Source organism: Neomonachus schauinslandi, chromosome 8, assembly GCF_002201575.2.
Source record: "Neomonachus schauinslandi chromosome 8, ASM220157v2, whole genome shotgun sequence".
Taxonomy (NCBI): domain Eukaryota; kingdom Metazoa; phylum Chordata; class Mammalia; order Carnivora; family Phocidae; genus Neomonachus; species Neomonachus schauinslandi.
Genome location: NC_058410.1, coordinates 145,231,663 through 145,248,881, shown reverse-complemented (window position 1 = coordinate 145,248,881; position 17,219 = coordinate 145,231,663). Strand labels below are relative to the sequence as shown.

General features: G+C 48.2%; 3 non-coding genes across 3 annotated transcripts; 1 reads left to right on the top strand and 2 right to left on the bottom strand.

The window, feature by feature from the left end:
• Positions 1-1,339: 1,339 nt before the first annotated feature.
• TRNAA-UGC lies at positions 1,340-1,411 on the bottom strand. Its single transcript has one exon. It is a non-coding gene; the product is annotated as a tRNA-Ala (tRNA).
• Positions 1,412-6,036: 4,625 nt separating this feature from the next.
• TRNAA-UGC lies at positions 6,037-6,108 on the top strand. Its single transcript has one exon. It is a non-coding gene; the product is annotated as a tRNA-Ala (tRNA).
• Positions 6,109-15,272: 9,164 nt separating this feature from the next.
• TRNAA-AGC lies at positions 15,273-15,344 on the bottom strand. The gene has a single exon. It is a non-coding gene; the product is annotated as a tRNA-Ala (tRNA).
• Between the last annotated feature and the right edge of the window lie 1,875 nt (positions 15,345-17,219).

The following is a 17,219-nucleotide window of genomic DNA, read 5'->3' as shown; positions in this document are numbered from 1 at the left end:
TTTTTGTGTGTCTCAAGTAGGCTTTCCCTATAGAAAGTTCAGGAACTTTAATTTCAATTTTATGGAGAGACCAGTCTCTGTTTCTTAACCTCACAATATCTTTTTTTTTAAATATTTTAAATTTTTTTATTTTTTTATTCTTATGTTAATCCCCATACATTACATCATTAGTTTTAGATGCACAATATCTCTTTTTATCTTCCATATTAAAAAATGTTAAATAAATTACAATTGCTCAGTCTTAACACGTAAAAGATGAACTTAATTGTTGCTCAGGCAAGGGAGGGGGGGAATGCAAAGAGAAGTACAGGCTTTGACCAAACAAAGCAAGAGGCAGAGTTATAGAATTTGGGGGTAGGGGTGGCGGTGAAGTTTAACTTTTTGATTTAATATCATTTGATTTTGTTTAATTGAAGCAGAGTTTTATAGAATCAAAGCAAAGCAGGACTGTGAGTAAAGTGGCAGCATCCTGTTTTCTTAAAACTACAGAGTTATGAGAAATTTTAAAAGATGTTCCTGAATCCTTATTGAAACTCTGGGAAGTGGTTGGAAGTCGAGTCTGAGTTTCTATGTTGAAGTCATAGCAAAGTTTTTGTTAAAGCCTCCGTCACCTGAGCCACATCACTCAGATAACCGGGATACTCTATTTTTACTGATAGGATTTCCAAGAACAAACTTCTCAGCCTATGTTTTTAGAGAACACTGTTCTTTAGCCTGTGTCCCTGGTGACAGTTGATAAAAGTGGTTTTGTCTACTTTACAAAAAGAACCAAGGAGAAGCTAATAAAACCCCCTCCCTCTCTGCCTAGATTTCTAACCATGTCTCTTTTACCTCTTATACCTGAAGACTGTTCTTTGCCTACAATTTCTCCTAGGCACATTCTCAGCAGCCAACTAATTAGAAATTAGTCATGCTTTCGCCCATGTAAACCAATGGTGCACTTTCTATTCAGCGGTTGACTTCAAATATGAACTCTTCTAAAATAGAAGGAATGAGAAAAAACATTTTTTATGGCTCGGTAAGGTAGAAGCACTTGTGACCAGGGTCAAGGAATTGTTGAAAAACATAGTTGCAGGAGTGGAAACAAACCAGTCCCTGGTCTCCCGCTAATGTCTCTTAAGTATCCTCCAAAACAGGGATAGAGCACCAGTCTGAGTGCTCTTGGCAGTGGTGGCAAAGTGTATTTTTTTTTTTCAGCAGCGTATTTGACTACCTAGAACAAAGTGTGATTTACTTGTTTAAAGTTTAAATTGCTTGGAAATACCAAAAGTCCTAAAAACCAAGTATGTCTGCTTTAAGATGAGCATTTCAAAAATGTACCCAACGGGCAACAAGAGACTGGAGATGCCAGGGATTGAACCCGGGGCCTCATACATGCAAAGCATGTGCTCTACCACTGAGCTACATCCCCAGGCCTACCCAAGCTGTCCAGTGTAACAATACCTTTCTTTAGGAATATACATCAACTTTTCCCTAAAATGTATTTTGTTATACTTTGATGTGCAAGAATAATATGAATTTTATAGGTCTTGAATGTTGGAAAGAAGGTGTTTGTGAATTAATATCACTGAAGGCTTTAGATTCATTTGAATCTGCCCAGGCCCAGCTCAGAACCAGCAGGGACAAAACTGGCTTCTATCCTAGCAATCACCACGAATACAAGTCATTCAGATCAAAAGCCTCTTGGACAGGCCGGCATCAGAAAAAATAGAACCATAGATGGCCACAGCAAACCACTGGAAAATGTTACGGTGCAGAGTACAAAATCCCACTGGAGGAGCCTCTCCAGCCGGGTAAAGGACTGGGGTAGACTCATTTTGCAAGGTGCATTCAGTCTCAGGTTCCAGGCCTGGCATTGTCCATAATCTCAGCCTGGCAGAAGAAGGAAAAGCCCACTCCGTAGATTGGGTGAGTAAACCTGTATCCCGTGGATTAAAAAGTGTAAGAAAAATGCTGATGATTCAAATATAAACCCAGGTTTTTACAGTTTAGAAACAGGTTTCGGTGTCAGGCATTTGGACCACCCAGCACCAGCATCACCTGAGATCCTGCTAAAGATACAAATTCTCGGGCCCTGGCACGGACGGAGTCAGGAACTCGGGGCGTGGGGGTGCAGCCATCTGTGCTCTGGTAAGACCCGGGAGGTGATGCTAATACTACACTCCGGAACCACTGGGATACTGGGATACGCGAACACATTACTACATCATTCTCTAACGACACAAGACTAAGGTGTTTCCAACGTTTAAAGATAAAATAACATATTAGGCCTGAGTTTTAATAAATGCGTAAGTGCGTGAGGGAAATCTGATTTTTGAATTTAGTTTTTAAATATACGGTGAAAAATAGTATGTGAATAATTAAAATGTTCATTTTTAAAACGTAATGAGTTGTACACGAACGCACAACCAGCAGCAGGTGTATCTCTTGATATTCGGAAGCCCTTGAATATGAGATACTCTATCCGCGCGAGCCATTCGAAGAGAAGAGGAAGATAAAGATGAGTAAGAGCGGCCGACAGCAAAACGCCGAAGTAACGCAGATAGCGGTCCTGCTGTTGGACACAGCGGGGCATGCGGAACATCGGCCGAGGCCCCCCCTTGAGAGCGCCCGCGTCGCCGTCACGTCGGCGGGAGCGAGGCGGGGAAGGAAGAGGGACCGCGCGGCTCCGACTTCGCCCAGCCATCGGCCGCTAGCAGCAGCCCGCACGGGGCGCACGGTCTAAGGACGTCTGTGAGCGAAATTACAAAAAAATTCCTCGTTCGTGGGGAACAGTCGCAACCCCTGATTGCCATCACGAACGGGATTCAAGGGAGCAAAGATTAGCACCTGCCCTGTGGGGCGGTGGGTCGCGGGCTGAGCGTCGAAAGGCTTGGAGACCCCGCGGGGCTCAAACCCGCAGGCTGATTGTCTCAAGAACTGGGTAACGCGGGCCGTCCAGGGATCACGTACGCGGCTCATTCCTTACCTCGGTGCGCCAGAACCCCCGCCCCACCGCAGAGAACGGCCTGGCGGCGCTAGTCACGCATCGGAGGGAGCTTCCGTGCGCGTCGGGCGCTGGGCCGCGCCGCAGCCCCCTGCGCGGGGGGACGCTGGCCATTCACGCGCCCGCCGCCCTCCTTGCACGCGGCGGCCGGGGTTCCAAGCTCCTTCTCCCGCACAAAGCCTTTGTGACGTTTAAAATCTCACCGACGCAAATGGGTAAGGGGAGCGGTGCTGGGGGCCTTCCTGGGGTCCCGGAAGGGGCAGGTGCGCGCGAGCCCGCTCATCAGCTTCGGGTTATCAGCCAAGCGGACTTTGGGAAAACAGACAAGGACGACAGCGACGACGACTCTCGCTTCCTCGGCCGCACGCACCACCGTCAGATCTTAGTTCGGGAATAAATGCAGCGATCTGAGTGGGGAAGGAGCGCGTTGTCACCGTCCCCACAAGGCATCCTTAGTCGTGCGGGCGGCATCGTAGAGACAAGCCTGTGCCCTGAGAGAGCAAACCAGGTGAGGACTCTCACTAGCAGGTGTAAGGGGAGGGGACACGCGTGGCAGTTGGCCCGGGGTTCAAAGGAGCCCCACGGACGAAGGCGCCGGGAGAACGTTTGGCACCTCTGCAAACGCACGACCCAGAGGCGGCCTCAGCGGCGGGGCTACAGAGGGGTCCTCCCCGGGCCGGGTGGGGTGACGGGTCCTGCGCCGGAACACCAACCCACACCTCGCTGATGGGGAGCAACCCTCGCAACACTTCCCAAGCCCAGCCGCTACCCGACACCTGAGCCCAGCGACCTCGGCGCGCGACCCCGAGAGACCTCCGTGCAGCCTGGCCGGCGACTTGCTCCAAGGACCAGGCGGGGACAGGGACTGGGGAGGCTGAGAACCAGGGAGGGAGGCGGTGGCTCCACTGGACCAAAGACTTCACTCCCGGGGCAAACTCCGCGTCCGCAGGTGCCCTTCCCACCACCGGAGAAAAGCGACCACACAGCTCGGGAGCGAAGAGACTTCCCACTCGGGCGTTCCTTCACTCCCTGGGTGTCTGTAATGCGTGCCCTACCCTGGCCGGAAGGAGAGGAGGGAATTGGGACGCAGGCGAAGCGGCAGCCGTGGACTGGGCGGGCCCACTCTCCCCGCGGAGCGCGCAGCTTGCTCAGAAGCGCACACCCCGCGCCAGCCTGCGCGTCTGCTTGCTAGCTTGCTGCAGGGGGGCGGCTGCCATCTGGGCCACCGCTGGACCCGGGCACGTTCACTGCACAACACAGAGGCCTTCGCGGTAGACGGGGACCACTAGGTGACCAGCGCGTCCTTCGGCCATCTGGGGCTGGCGCGCCGGGTCAGGCCCGCCGGGCTCCCCTCCGGCGGGACGGTCTCGCGCGGCGGGGGAGGCGGCAGGTGCGGAGTGGGCCGGTGCACTCGGCAGGGAGCTGGAGACTCGAGGGGACTGCTGTCGGGAGAGCGCGGGGACACGGTGCGCTTCCCTCGACCTCCCGTGGTAGTGAAGTAGGGTCGTGGGAGGTTTGCGCCGCGCGATCCAGGCGTACTCGCCCCCGCTCACGTGGCGGGGGGGCTTTCGGTGAGACGCACATCTTAGCCAGTCGTCTCGCGCCTCGCGGGAGGATAAAACCACCACTTTATTGCTTATTTGTAGACATTTATATTCATTTTTTGTGTCTCCCTTACTGGTTCCAAACGTGTCCCCTTAGGAGGGTCCCCCGTCCTAACCCCTTTGCGACACGGCAGTGCCCAGGGGAGTTTTCAGACCGGCCGGGCACTGTCGCTGCTCTGGGCATTTTCTGGGAGAGTCCAGTGCTTCCGAGGCCCCGGGAACAGCCGGCCTGGTAACAGAGCACGGCTTGCTCCAACCGCAGAGGAGCGGCCTCGGCGGGAGGTGAACCCGGTGAGGCCAGGGACTCCGCCCGGAGGAAAGAGAAACTGAGGCAGGGCGAGGCACAAGTTGAAGCTGTGGCCTGGCTCCGAGCGCTGGGAGCGACCGGGGCAGTCCTCGCAGCACCCCGCGCTGAGCCTCGCCTACGGCCGACACCAGGCCGGGCCTGCGGGGCACGTTAGTCCGCCCTCCTCCCGAGGACCTGACGCCGAGATGAAGACCCCGCGAGCGCGGAGCAAGGACCACGCTTCGGTCGCTGAAGAGTGGCGCAGATGTTGGCGTCGGGGACTGTGAACGGTCCTGAAAACACTCAGCGGCCGGCTCCCGAGCGCAGGGGTCTTCCGCACCCGGGAGGGTCGAGCCCAGTGACACCCGGGGCCAGGGCACTCCCGCCCAGCGACGAGCTTGGCGAGCATGAACTCGGGACAACCAGCAACGCATTTCGGACCCGCAACTCCTCCGACCTGGCGGCCAGCGAGTCCCCGCTTGGAGCCCGAACAAATCCGTGCGGGGAACGTCTCTGCGGTGTCCGCGCGCCACCTTGGCGCAGAACTTCGGCCGCAATCCGAGAAGCGTCACCGCTCACCGCGGCAAGCCCCAGATGGTCCTTTATTCACTTGGCCAAGCGCTGATTTTAAGACTGCTGGGCGCCCAGCTTCTGATCAGGGATGCGGATACTTTTTGTCTGCTGCGCCTTGCCAGAGCGCTCGTCCTACCGTCCTGAACTTACCTGTCTCTGTGGTTCTCAGTCTTCCTGCCCCCACACCCTTCGCAGTCACAGCTGTCCTGAACGCAGTGCGCCCCGGGCGTCCTCACGCTGCTTCCCGCGTGGCTGCTCCGGGCCGGGCGCTGTGCTGCCGGCTTGGGGGGTGGGGGGCGGTGAGGAGGCCCACAGCCACCCCTTCTGCCCTTCTAAATCACCCGACGCGAGAGCGAAGCAGATTGAACCCAGTGGCGTAAATCTGCAAGTACAAAGCGTGCTAAAGGACGTTACAGGGAGGTACAGGGAACCGTGGAAGGTGTTACTTAATGCGCGTTTGTTGAGTCCCCTGGCTGTGTTTCTGTGAATGCGGACTGAAGAAACCCGCGGAATCCTAGCCGCACGCCTTACCAGCAAGGCAGAACTCTTGGTCGACAGTTGAGGGGAGAAAAGAGCATCCGCGCGGTGGGGATGTAGCTCAGTGGTAGAGCGCATGCTTTGCATGTATGAGGCCCCGGGTTCGATCCCCGGCATCTCCACTTTCAGAAGGTCGGAGCGAGAGTTCCGACTGGCTTCTTATTCAACCCTTGGCAGGCCTTTCTTCAATTATTAAAGTTACTGAGGACGGAGTTTTCCTCCAGCTGAAGTCCTTAGTAGCCTCAGAATTAAATTGATTTGAGACAGATTAACAGGGCGAAGAAAGAGTTTTATTACTTGTGCACAGAGACCCAATAATAGAGGGACCTATTTCGGACAAAGAATAAATTTGTGAGGACTTGACAGGATAAAGAAAACAGATGCTTGGGAGCCTTATTTTAAGTGGACTTTGGGCTGAGGTAGATTTAGTAAAAAAGCAACAAGTTTTATTTATACAGCTGTCTCGATTTTAAATTTCCTATCTCTGGTGATAAGGGTGTCTTTAACTTCTTAGAGCAGGGAGGGGACCTTTCACATGAAAGATCTGTTTCCTGCTTCCAGGGGCCAGAGGAGGGTGTGATGTCCTTGCACCTGCTGTTTCCCCTGAGTAGCTTCTATTAAAAATAATTACTATGCCATAGAGGTCCATTTTGGGACAGGCTGCCCTGAGCTCTACAGTACTTAAATAAATAAGCTATTGGGGGCATTTAAAGTTAGGTGTACTAAATTACTGGGGAAGTTCAAATAATGCCAAATTCCTCCACTTGATAAAAATTATAAAGCTACTATATCAAAATCATGAAAATACTTTAGAGCATGGAATACTACTCAGCTGTCAAAAAAATGGAACCTTGCCATTTGCAACAACGTGGATGGAACTAGAGGGTATTATGCTAAGTGAATAAATCAACTGGAGAAAGACAATTATCATATGATCTCACTCATATGGAATTTAAGAAACAAACAGAAGATCATGGGGAAGGGAAGGAAAAATAAGAGGAAATCAGAGAGGGAGACAAACCATAAGACACTTTTTTTTTTTTAAGTGACACAGCATTTTTTTTTTTTAAGATTTTGTTTATTTATTTGACAGAGAGGGCGAGAGCACAAGCAGGAGGAGTGACAAGCAGAGGGAGAGGGAGAAGCTGACTTCCTGCTGAGCAGAGAGCCAGGACGCTGGGACCTGAGCAGAAGGCCACTGTTTAACTGGCTGAGCCACCCAGGCGCCCCCCCATAGGATACTCTTAACTCTAGGAAACAAGCTGAGGGTCGCTGGAGGGGAGAGGGGTGGGGGGATGGGGTAACTGGGTGACGGGCATTAAGGAGGGCACGTGATGTGATGAGCACTGGGTGTTACATGAGACTGATGAATCACTGACTTCTACCTCTGAAACTAATACACTATATGTTAATTAATTGAATTTAAATAAAAAATTTAAAAAATAGAATCATAAAAAAATACTTTAGAATATATTTAAATCTCATTACAAACAAAATGATTATAAAACCTTCCTCTAAAACAAGTCTCTGAATGGGGTTTACATGGAGGCAGATATCAGTTGACTGGAGGTGATGACTCGAGACCAGAAACAGAATTCTCTGCAGTACCACTGAAGATGAGCCTACCCTCTTTTCTTGCCTATTTGGATCATCCTCTCTTAACAGTTAGACTTTGAGCTTTATATCAGGAACTGTCTGAGCAACTTACTTTAAAATACCTTTTCTTTTTATGCTGGTCTTTTACCAATATGCTACTTTTTTTCTGACTGTCGTACATAACAACCAAATTTTCAACTGCTTACTGAACAAGACACGGTCTTGAACAAGGAGCTATGCAAATCTGGTTAAAACTTGTTTTCCTTTGACCAAAGATTGGAGAGAGAACAGACATAGTTGAGAGGATCTAATAGGTAGGAGAGTTTATAATGTGCGTGGATGGGATCCCAGTTCTATCTTTGTTATCTCTACTTTATGTCTCCCCCACCAAGGGGTTAGTGCAGCAAAACTTCTAGCTGCTCATCTGTCTGTTCATTCATTCATGGCTTATTTCCTTCCCCTTGTCAAGTCCCTGCTAGTTTTCACTTTCAAGCTTCCTTCCCACTTCCTGGCACCGTTTATCTCTAAGAAGCTATAGAAAGATGCCATTTTGTTGGCATTTTTTGTCAACGATCAGAAGATTCAGGAATACCTATCAGGGGGACGTGGTTAGTCTTGGAGGGAAGGCATCCTGTTGGAGGACCCAGATTGGACAGGACCCCCCAGCAGTTCCTTTTTCCATTGGCCCCTTCAAAGGTCAAGGCATGACCTGAATTCTGTAAACAAAACAAGGCTTTTGGCTTTGTCCCCTTGGCAACTCTCAAATAGAAGTACAGGCAGTTAAATACAGACTTACATGCCGTCACATTTATTGATTATCGATGTATCATTCCATGCGCTAGCTGGTCAGCAGGCTTGATGTGGATACCGACCGAGTAGGCTTCTGATCCCCGCAAGGGCCTCCGTGTATTTAATTTACCCTTTCGCATGAGTCTTCAGCATCTGTTTATTCTAGGTCCTGTCTGCCATCACATGATGAAAGTTTTCTCCCTTTTGGCTGAGGAAAAAATCTATTTTCAATTACTCTTCCATAATTTTCTTTTCGATAGACTACACCTGCTCTGGTGTAACAGCTGTTGACCTGAGGACTATCACTGAACGAGCTGAAGACTGATGCCACACGGGCCATCTATGCTCATGGCTGTTCTTGTATTCTGTGACATATAACACTGAACATTTACAAGTAACTTAAACTCCTTTCTTCATCCAGTCTGAAGAAGAAGTGTAGATGCTGAAGGGAAGCCACGCTGCCTTCCATGCTAGGACCTTGGATGCAGATGTACCAGCTCTGCTGGGAGGGCAGAATAATGCATGGGTGCAAACCCCACTCGGTCGTTTATCTTGCAGTAACACTTTGATCTCTGCTGCAGGGGGGGCCTTCATTCTAATTTCCCTTCTTCCCAGTTTCCTTTGAAGCCAGCTGCTTGTAAATGATATGCACCACAGGACATACACAGCTCTGGTAGGATGGATTCCCAGTGCAGGGTAGAGCAGGGCTTCCTCAGTCACAAGAACTGGTTCTGAAGGGAAAAGGCATCTCAAGCAAGAGGGGGCTGGATGCATAAACTTGCTCTTCATATTTGCTCCATTCCGGTTGCCCTTCCAGCAGGCAAAGGAGTTATTATTATGTTTTTATGGCTGATATTTTCGTTCTGTTCTTTCATAATAATTACCACCATGACCCAGTTTTAGTAACAGCAGTCCAAGACCTCTTTCTTCCCTGTTAAATACACAGTGAATTAGCTGCCCCATCATCACCTGCATCATCACGATAATTTCATTACAACTGCACGTGTCAGCTCACAAGACTCACACACGGGGGCGCCTGGGTGGCTCAGTCGGTTGAGCATCTGCCTTTGGCTGGAGTCGTGATCCCGGGGTCCTGGGATGGAGCCCCGCATTGGGCTCCCTGCCTCGAGGGGAATCTGTTTCTCTCTCTGCCTCTGTTCCCCCTGCTTGTGCTTGCTCTCTCTCTCTTTCTGTCAAATAAGTAGAAAAATAGAATTTTAAAAAAAAAAAAAAAAAGACTCAAGTACAGTCGGGAAGGTTGAAAGATGTGATAGATAAATTATAATACATCAAACTAAACATTTATTTTAATTGTATTCTTTAGTTATAAAGAAACTAAAGATTGTTAAAGATTTAGGATACCTTAGAAACAAAGGATACCTTAGCAAAAATTAACACATCAATGACTGTGATGATTAGCTTTTCTGACAACTTCACTGGGCCATCGGTGTCCAGATGTCCGATTAAACATCTCTGGGTATGCCTGTGGCTTTTTCCAGGAGAGATTCCCGTTGGAATTGGTAGACTGAGTAACGCAGATAGCCCTCCCTGATACGGCTGGGCATCATCCAATCTGTTGAAGGCCAGAATCGAACAAAAAGGCAGAAGGTTGGGTTCACCTCCTCGCTGCCTGACTGTGGGAGCTGGGACATTGAGCTCCTGCCTTCAGGGCTCCTGGTCTCAGGTGATCAGCCTGGAATCAGAATCTCTATCATCCCCCTTCATCCCTCAGGCCATCACACTACACCACATATATATGAGCACCACCTAATACAACAACAGAGTGGGAGAAGTTACTTGCAATAATTAAAATTTCATTAAAAAATGAAATAATTTCTAGAATATTCAGAGAACAACTGCAAATCAATAATAAACCTGTCAACTCTTGACATTACTCAGGTTTAATGCCTACAGTGAGGTACATTTGATGGACAAAGAACTACACCTACTCGATGTGTATAGTGTGATGAGTTTGGACATAAGCAAATACCCATTATACCATCACCACACACAAGGTCTCAACATATGCACTACCTCCCAAAGTTTGTGTCCTTTTGTTTTTTGAGTGTGTGTGAGAGAGAGACCTACCCTCTTAAACTCTGAAGTGCAGGATACCTTCTTGCTAACTGTGGGCCGACTTCTGTCATATTCATCTAGCACAACTGAAACCTTACACTCACTGAGCAGTAGCTCGCTCTCTCCTCCCCTCCACCGGCCCTGGCAATCCCGACCACATTCTCTGCTTCCATGAGTTTGACTGTTGCACACAGATGCCTCACGCAGGAATTGTCCTTCAGGATGGCTTATTTCCTTTAGCACAGTGTCTTCCAGGTCCATCCCTGTTGTCACAAATGGCAGGATTTCCTTTTTTTTTTTTTTAAGGATGAACAATATTTTTGTATATATATATATATATATGCCAGAGTTTCTTTATCCATTCACCCGTCAGTGGATGCTTTGGTGGTTTCCATATCTTGACTCTCAGATGTCTTTTCAAAATCCTGTTTTCAATTCTTTGGGATATGTATCCAGAAGTGGGATTGCTGATCATTTTGGAGTTTTGTTTTTCCTTTTTTTGAGGAGCATCCATACTATTTTCCATAGCTGCTGCACCATTTTACATTCTCACAGACAGTACACAAGGGTTCTAATTTCTCCATATTCTCACCAACATTTGTTATCTTTTTTAAAATAATAGCCATCCTAACAGGTGCGACATGGTATCTCATTGTAGTTTTGATTTACATTGTACATATATCACCACATTGTACATTTTTAAAGAATTATTTATTTATTTGAGAGAGGAGTGGGGGAAGGGCAGAGGGAGAGGGAGAGAATCTCAAGCAGACTGCCCACAGAGAATGCAGCCTGATCTTACAACCCTGAGATCATGACCTGAGTCAAAGTCAAGAGTTGGCTCCTCAACTGACTGAGCCACCTATATCCGCATTTTAAATATATTACAATTTTATTTGTAAATTATGCCTAATTAAAAAACTATACACTGCAATGATTTTCTTTTTTTTTTTTTTTAAGATTTTATTTATTTATTTGACAGGGAGAGACACAGCGAGAAAGGGAACACAAGCAGGGGGAGTGCGAGAGGGAGAAGCAGCCTTTCCGCTGAGCAGAGGGTCCGATGCGGGCTCGATCCTAGGAGTCTGGGATCATGACCTGAGCCGAAGGCAGACGCTTAACGACTGAGCCACCCAGGCGCCCCACACTGCAATGATTTTCAAGAAACAGAAGCCATTCTTTGAGAAAAATGAAAATTAAATTTAACACCCCCTCTCCTCCAGCAACCCTCAGTTTGTTTCCTGAGATTAAGAGTCTCTTATGGTTTGTCTCCCTCTGGTTCCGTCTTGTTTCATTTTTTCCTCACTTTCCCTATGATTCTCTGTCTTGTTTCTCAAATTCCACATATCAGTGAGATCATCTGATAATTGCCTTTCTCTGATTGGCTTATTTTGCTTAGCATAATACCCTCTAGTTCCATCCACGCAGTTTGCAAATGGCAAGATTTCATTTTTTATGGCTGAGTAATATTCCAGTGTGTGTGTGTGTGTGTGTGTGTGTGTGTGTGTGTGTGTGTACCACATCTTCTTTATCCATTCATCTGTCGATGAACATCTAGGCTCTTTCCATAGTTTGGCTATTATGGACATTGCTGCTATAAACATTGGGGTGCAGGTGCCCCTTTGGATCACTACATTTGTATCTTTGGGGTAAATACTCAGTAGTGCAATTGCTGGGTCGTAGGGTAGCTCTATTTTCAACTTTTTGAGGAACCTCCATACTGTTTTCCAGAGTGGCTGCACCAGCTTGCATTCCCACCAACAGTGTAGGAGGGTTCCCCTTTCTCCGCATCCTCGCCAACATCTGTCATTTCCTGACTTGTTAATTTTAGCCATTCTGACCAGTGTGAGGTCAGAATGTGGTTTTGATTTGTATTTCCCTGAGGATGAGTGATGTTGAGCACTTTTTCATGTGTCTGTTGGCCATTTGTATGTCTTCTTTGGAGAAGTGTCTGTTCATGTCTTCTGCCCATTTCTTTGAGAAAAATGAAAATTAAATTAAAAATATATTTAAATATATAATGTAAATAACAAATATTAAATGTAAACATTTTTAACTTTCTGTTTTGGACATTTTATTTTTAAGATTTTTTTAAAATATATAATCTCGGGGCACCTGGGTGGCACAGTTGGTTAAGCGACTGCCTTCGGCTCAGGTCATGATCCTGGAGTCCCAGGATCGAGTCCCGCATCGGGCTCCCTGCTTGGCGGGGAGTCTGCTTCTCCCTCTGACCCTCCTCCCTCTCATGCTCTCTGTCTCTCATTGTCTCTCTCGCAAATAAATAAATAAAATCTTAAAAAAAAAAAAAAATTTTAAAATATATAATCTCTACCCCCAGTGTGGGGGCTTGAAGTCACAATCCCAAGACCAAGAGTCATACGACTGAGCCAGTCAGGCACCTCTGTTTCAGACATTTTAAAATAGAGCTTATACTATAATGAATACAGCTGCATTCAGTCACACAATTTCAGCATTTAACCATCACTTTGTTGTTCTTGTTCAATTTTTACCAACTTTCACTTTTTATTTTTGCTTCCCCCTGGAAAACAAATCAAATTCCAAACATTATATTAATTTCAGCCATAAATATTTTCACATGGATAACTTTTAAAAACATTACCATAATAGTATCACAACCAGCAGAATTAAAGAAACTTCTTAATATAATCTAATGCTCAGTTCATGTTCAGTTGTTTCATTTTCCATTTATTTTGTTCGAATCCAGATCCAAACATGTTGCATTTAATCTCCTTGTATGTCATTTCATCTGTATGAGTTCTACCTCCTTTCCCCCCCCGATGCCATTTATTCTCTGAGGGTCAGTTTACCCAGGAGAATTTTTCACACTCTGGATCTGGCTGATTGCATGTGTTATTAAACAGATTCTTGTATTCCCAATACTTACTGTCAATAGATGGCTCCATTGGTTTGACTGGATAAAGCATTAATTTTTTAACTCAGGTGTTTCGTTGGTGGGGTTGGGTATGTTCTATTTCATTGCATCCACACGCACATGATGTGTAGTTCTCTTACTTTTAGTGTCATGGAATTAATCGTTGGTTTTAGGTGATGTCAGCCCATTCCGTCCATTCTAGAGTTCCCCATCCAATTTCTCCTCATGGTTGTAGCTGCCATTGATGATTGTGACCTGGATGCATCGTATCTGTTGTAAACTGTTGACTCTAATTTTAATCATTCCTCCTGCATTTATCAGCTGTGACTCTTCTTTGGAGAAAATCTTTGTCTTATCAACTATATGTTTATCTTAAAAACATTCCAGGGGCGCCTGGGTGGCTCAGTCAGTTAGGCATCTGCCTTCAGCTGAGGTTGTGATCCTGGGGTCCTGGGATCAAGCACCCTGTCTGGCTCCCTGCTGGGGGCAGGGAGTCGGCCTCTCCTTCTCCCTCTGCCCCTCCCCGCTCTCATGCTGTCTCTCCCTCTCAAATAAATCCATAAAATCTTTTTTAAAAATCCCATATTACTCATATAGGATAAATACTTGATTTGTTTCCTTCATTGGTCAGCTTTCAAAATAATGAGTGCCATCCAAAAACCTCCAAAGGTTGGACTATTGCGTGTGAGTCTGTGTTGGTTTTACAACTAGGTCCTCTAAATTCTCTATTTGTAGTAGCTTTCCCACTTTGAAAGATGATTTCCAAATGTATAATCCTTCCAAGATATATGGAGAGAGCTTTATCACTTACTATCCAATACTTAATCCTCTATTTTTTCATATCTGAATGCCTTGATTAATACCTCCATCACAGAGGCATCTACCTGGGTGGCTCATTTGGTTAAGGTTTGGACTCTTGATTTTGGCTCGGATCATGATCTCAGGGTCCTGAGATTGAGCCAGGCATGGAGCCCCACATCTGGCTCAGCTCTGGGTGTGGAGCCTGCTTAAGATTCTCTCTCTCCCTCTCCCTCTGCCCCTTTCCCCATCTCTCTCTCTCTAAAAAAAAAAAAGAAATACCGCCATCACAGCATTAAATAGTAATGAAGATAACAGACATCCTTGCCTTGTCATAAAAAATTTTAAATCTGTTTGACACAAAATACCTTAAAGAGACTTAAATAGGTGGTAGAGATCCCAAAAATCTCCTAACAATATATATTACACAGCATTGTCTTCCAGAATAAGAAACAATCCCTAGAAATTAATAAATTTAAAGTGATGGCTCTCTCCATAGTATATATTCAACTAATATCGCAGACTGGCAAATCAGCTTTGAGTTTTGAATTGGCTAGGCTCTGCAGGTGTTATCGTGGGATGCCTGTTGGTTTGGGGCAGTGGAAATGGTCCTCTGGTCATTTCTAAAATGAGCCTGACACGTCGTTTATTTGATTGAAGAGCTATTTATCGAAGAGGCAGGGACTTTGGGCCGCTCGGCCACAGTCTGCGCCCAGTCTCGGTCGCTCCCGGTCTGGGCTCGGAGGGCGCCGCGTACTGGGACGGCACTTCGCTGTCCCTCGTGTGCGTCAAATCCCACCGTTACGACTGGGCCGGCTCGGTCCACGTCTGGTGACGCAAAAGGGTGAAGTAGCTCGCAAGTTCAGAAGGAAAAAAATCAATACGATCTTCTTCTGCTGTTCCACCCCCGGTGTGTTCTTCGCCCCAAGAGCTTTTCAAATCAGAAGGAACGAGGCCGAGCGGCAGGTGTTTCCTGTCGCGCGCGATCCGGGACGCGGCGGCGGCGTCCTCGGCACGGACGGTGGCTGTCGCGACGGCGGTCCGCAGGTGGAAAACGGAACGGGAGAGGGCCCGGGGGGGGCAGGAGAGGCGGAGGGGGGCGGGTCGGTCACAGGCGCAGCCTCCCAAAACTGGTGGAGGTGCCGGGGATTGAACCCGGGACCTCGTACATGCTAAGCACGCGCTCTACCACTGAGCTACACCCCCGCCTGCCGGTGCGGCCCTCCGGATTCCTCTCGTGATTTATAATCATTATTCCTTCGCCTCTGAAAGATCTGGTGGATTGCAGAGGAAATGTGGATGCAGACTTCCTCGCGTGCGGAACAGGCCGCGCGCTGGCTTCGAAAGCAGCGAAACAAAACAAAAAACCCCAAAACCCCAGAATGAGATTTCGGAGGAAGGAGGCTGAAAGGGCCGTGTGCGGTCTCGCGCTTTCCAGCCGCGTTTCCTGCTTTCTGCGCTGAGAAGCCCCGGGAGGCCGCGGCAGGTGGCGGCGCGGCGGGGGGGGGGAGGGGAGGAGGCCGCGCCCCCCGCGCCCCGCGGGCCCGAGACCCTCACGCCACCTCGGTTTCCGGGCGCCGAAAACGGCCGCTGAACGCTCCGTGCTGGTGGGACGCCCCCGCGGGCTCACGGAGTCCGCATGGATCGCAAGGACAAGCTGGGAGCCCGAGCCTGGGTGACAGGTGTCCCCGTCCGCAGCCCCCGGCGGCCCCCGCTGTGCGGGGCTCGTGGGGGGCTGGGGGGGCTGTTGGCTCGGTGTCAGGTGAGCAAGCCAGACAGCCCTGGCTTCTGCTGCCCCACGACCAGCCCGTGGGGACCTCGGGAGCGGTGAAGAATCACGGGTTCCTTGGATGGCTTGGGGGCGGGGGCTTCTGCCTTAAAGAGTTGGCCCGGTCCAGCCCAGACTCGCAGCCGTCGATGTCCCTGGAGCACCCGGTGCAGTCCCTCTCTGCCTCTGAGGCAATTTCAAACTTGCTAGAAAATTGAAAAAGAAAAAAGAAAAATAGTACAAAAATGTCTTTAACCCAGATTTAGCCATTGTTAATATTTTACCCCATTCGCTTGAACCTTTGCTTCCCCTTTCTCTGATTCGAGAGTAAGTTGCAGTCGGTCCTGTTCAGTTATCCTCACGTACTTTGCTCGGTAACCAGGCGCCTTGAGGAACGTCGGGGACTTCAACGCTTGACACCGTGGCTGTGTTTCATCTGCAGCCGGCATGCCAATTTGACCAACTGACCCGATTTCCCTCTGGTAAGGCGTCCAGTTAGAGGTCAGGCATTGCATTTAGTTGGCCTCTTTTAGTTTGCTTTAATCTGGAACATTTCCACAACCTTTTTTTTTTTAATAGAACGTTTTCACTTTGGGTCTGACTGTAGTTTTCTCATGGTTAGTTTCAGGTCGTGCATTTCCCAGCGGAATACTTGGTGGCTGGTGTTGTGTAATGATCATATCTGGAGACTGCCTCGCATGGATGAGTGACAGCACCGTTCCCAAATACTCTGGTGCTTAGTGGGAGAACTCACTCGTTCATAGTATTTAGAATGAAAAGAGCAGAGACGAGGAAAGAAGAGGGATAAGGACCAGATTTAAAGGCTTAAAATTAGATGCCGTGCCTGCTTACAGAAAGCATCTTTGTAAAGTTTTCCCTGAAGATTTGAGGGAGAATTGGCTGGGAGATACACCCAGGGTCCAAAAATACACATGCTGTGGTCCACTAGATCACACAGCCCTCAAATGCATGCAGGTCTCAGTCCCTGGAGCCTGTGAGTGTTACCTCGGACAGCAAGAGAGTGCAGACGTGATGGAGGTAGGGGTTCTGAGCTGGGAAAGTCATCCTGGGTTCTGGGGATGGGCCCTGAATGTAATCATCCCTGTCCTCCATGAGGGGAAAGCAAAGGAGAAGACCGTGTGTTTACGGAAGGTAGGTGCTGCCCTGAGGCTTTGAACGCACAGTAAGCAACCGCGGGCTCAGAAATGAAAACAGTGCAGCTCTAAAAACTGGAAAATTAAACAAAACGGATTCTCCCCTGCAGCCGCTGGAAGGAGTGCAGCCCCACCAACACCTCTAAAAGTGTAAGAGAA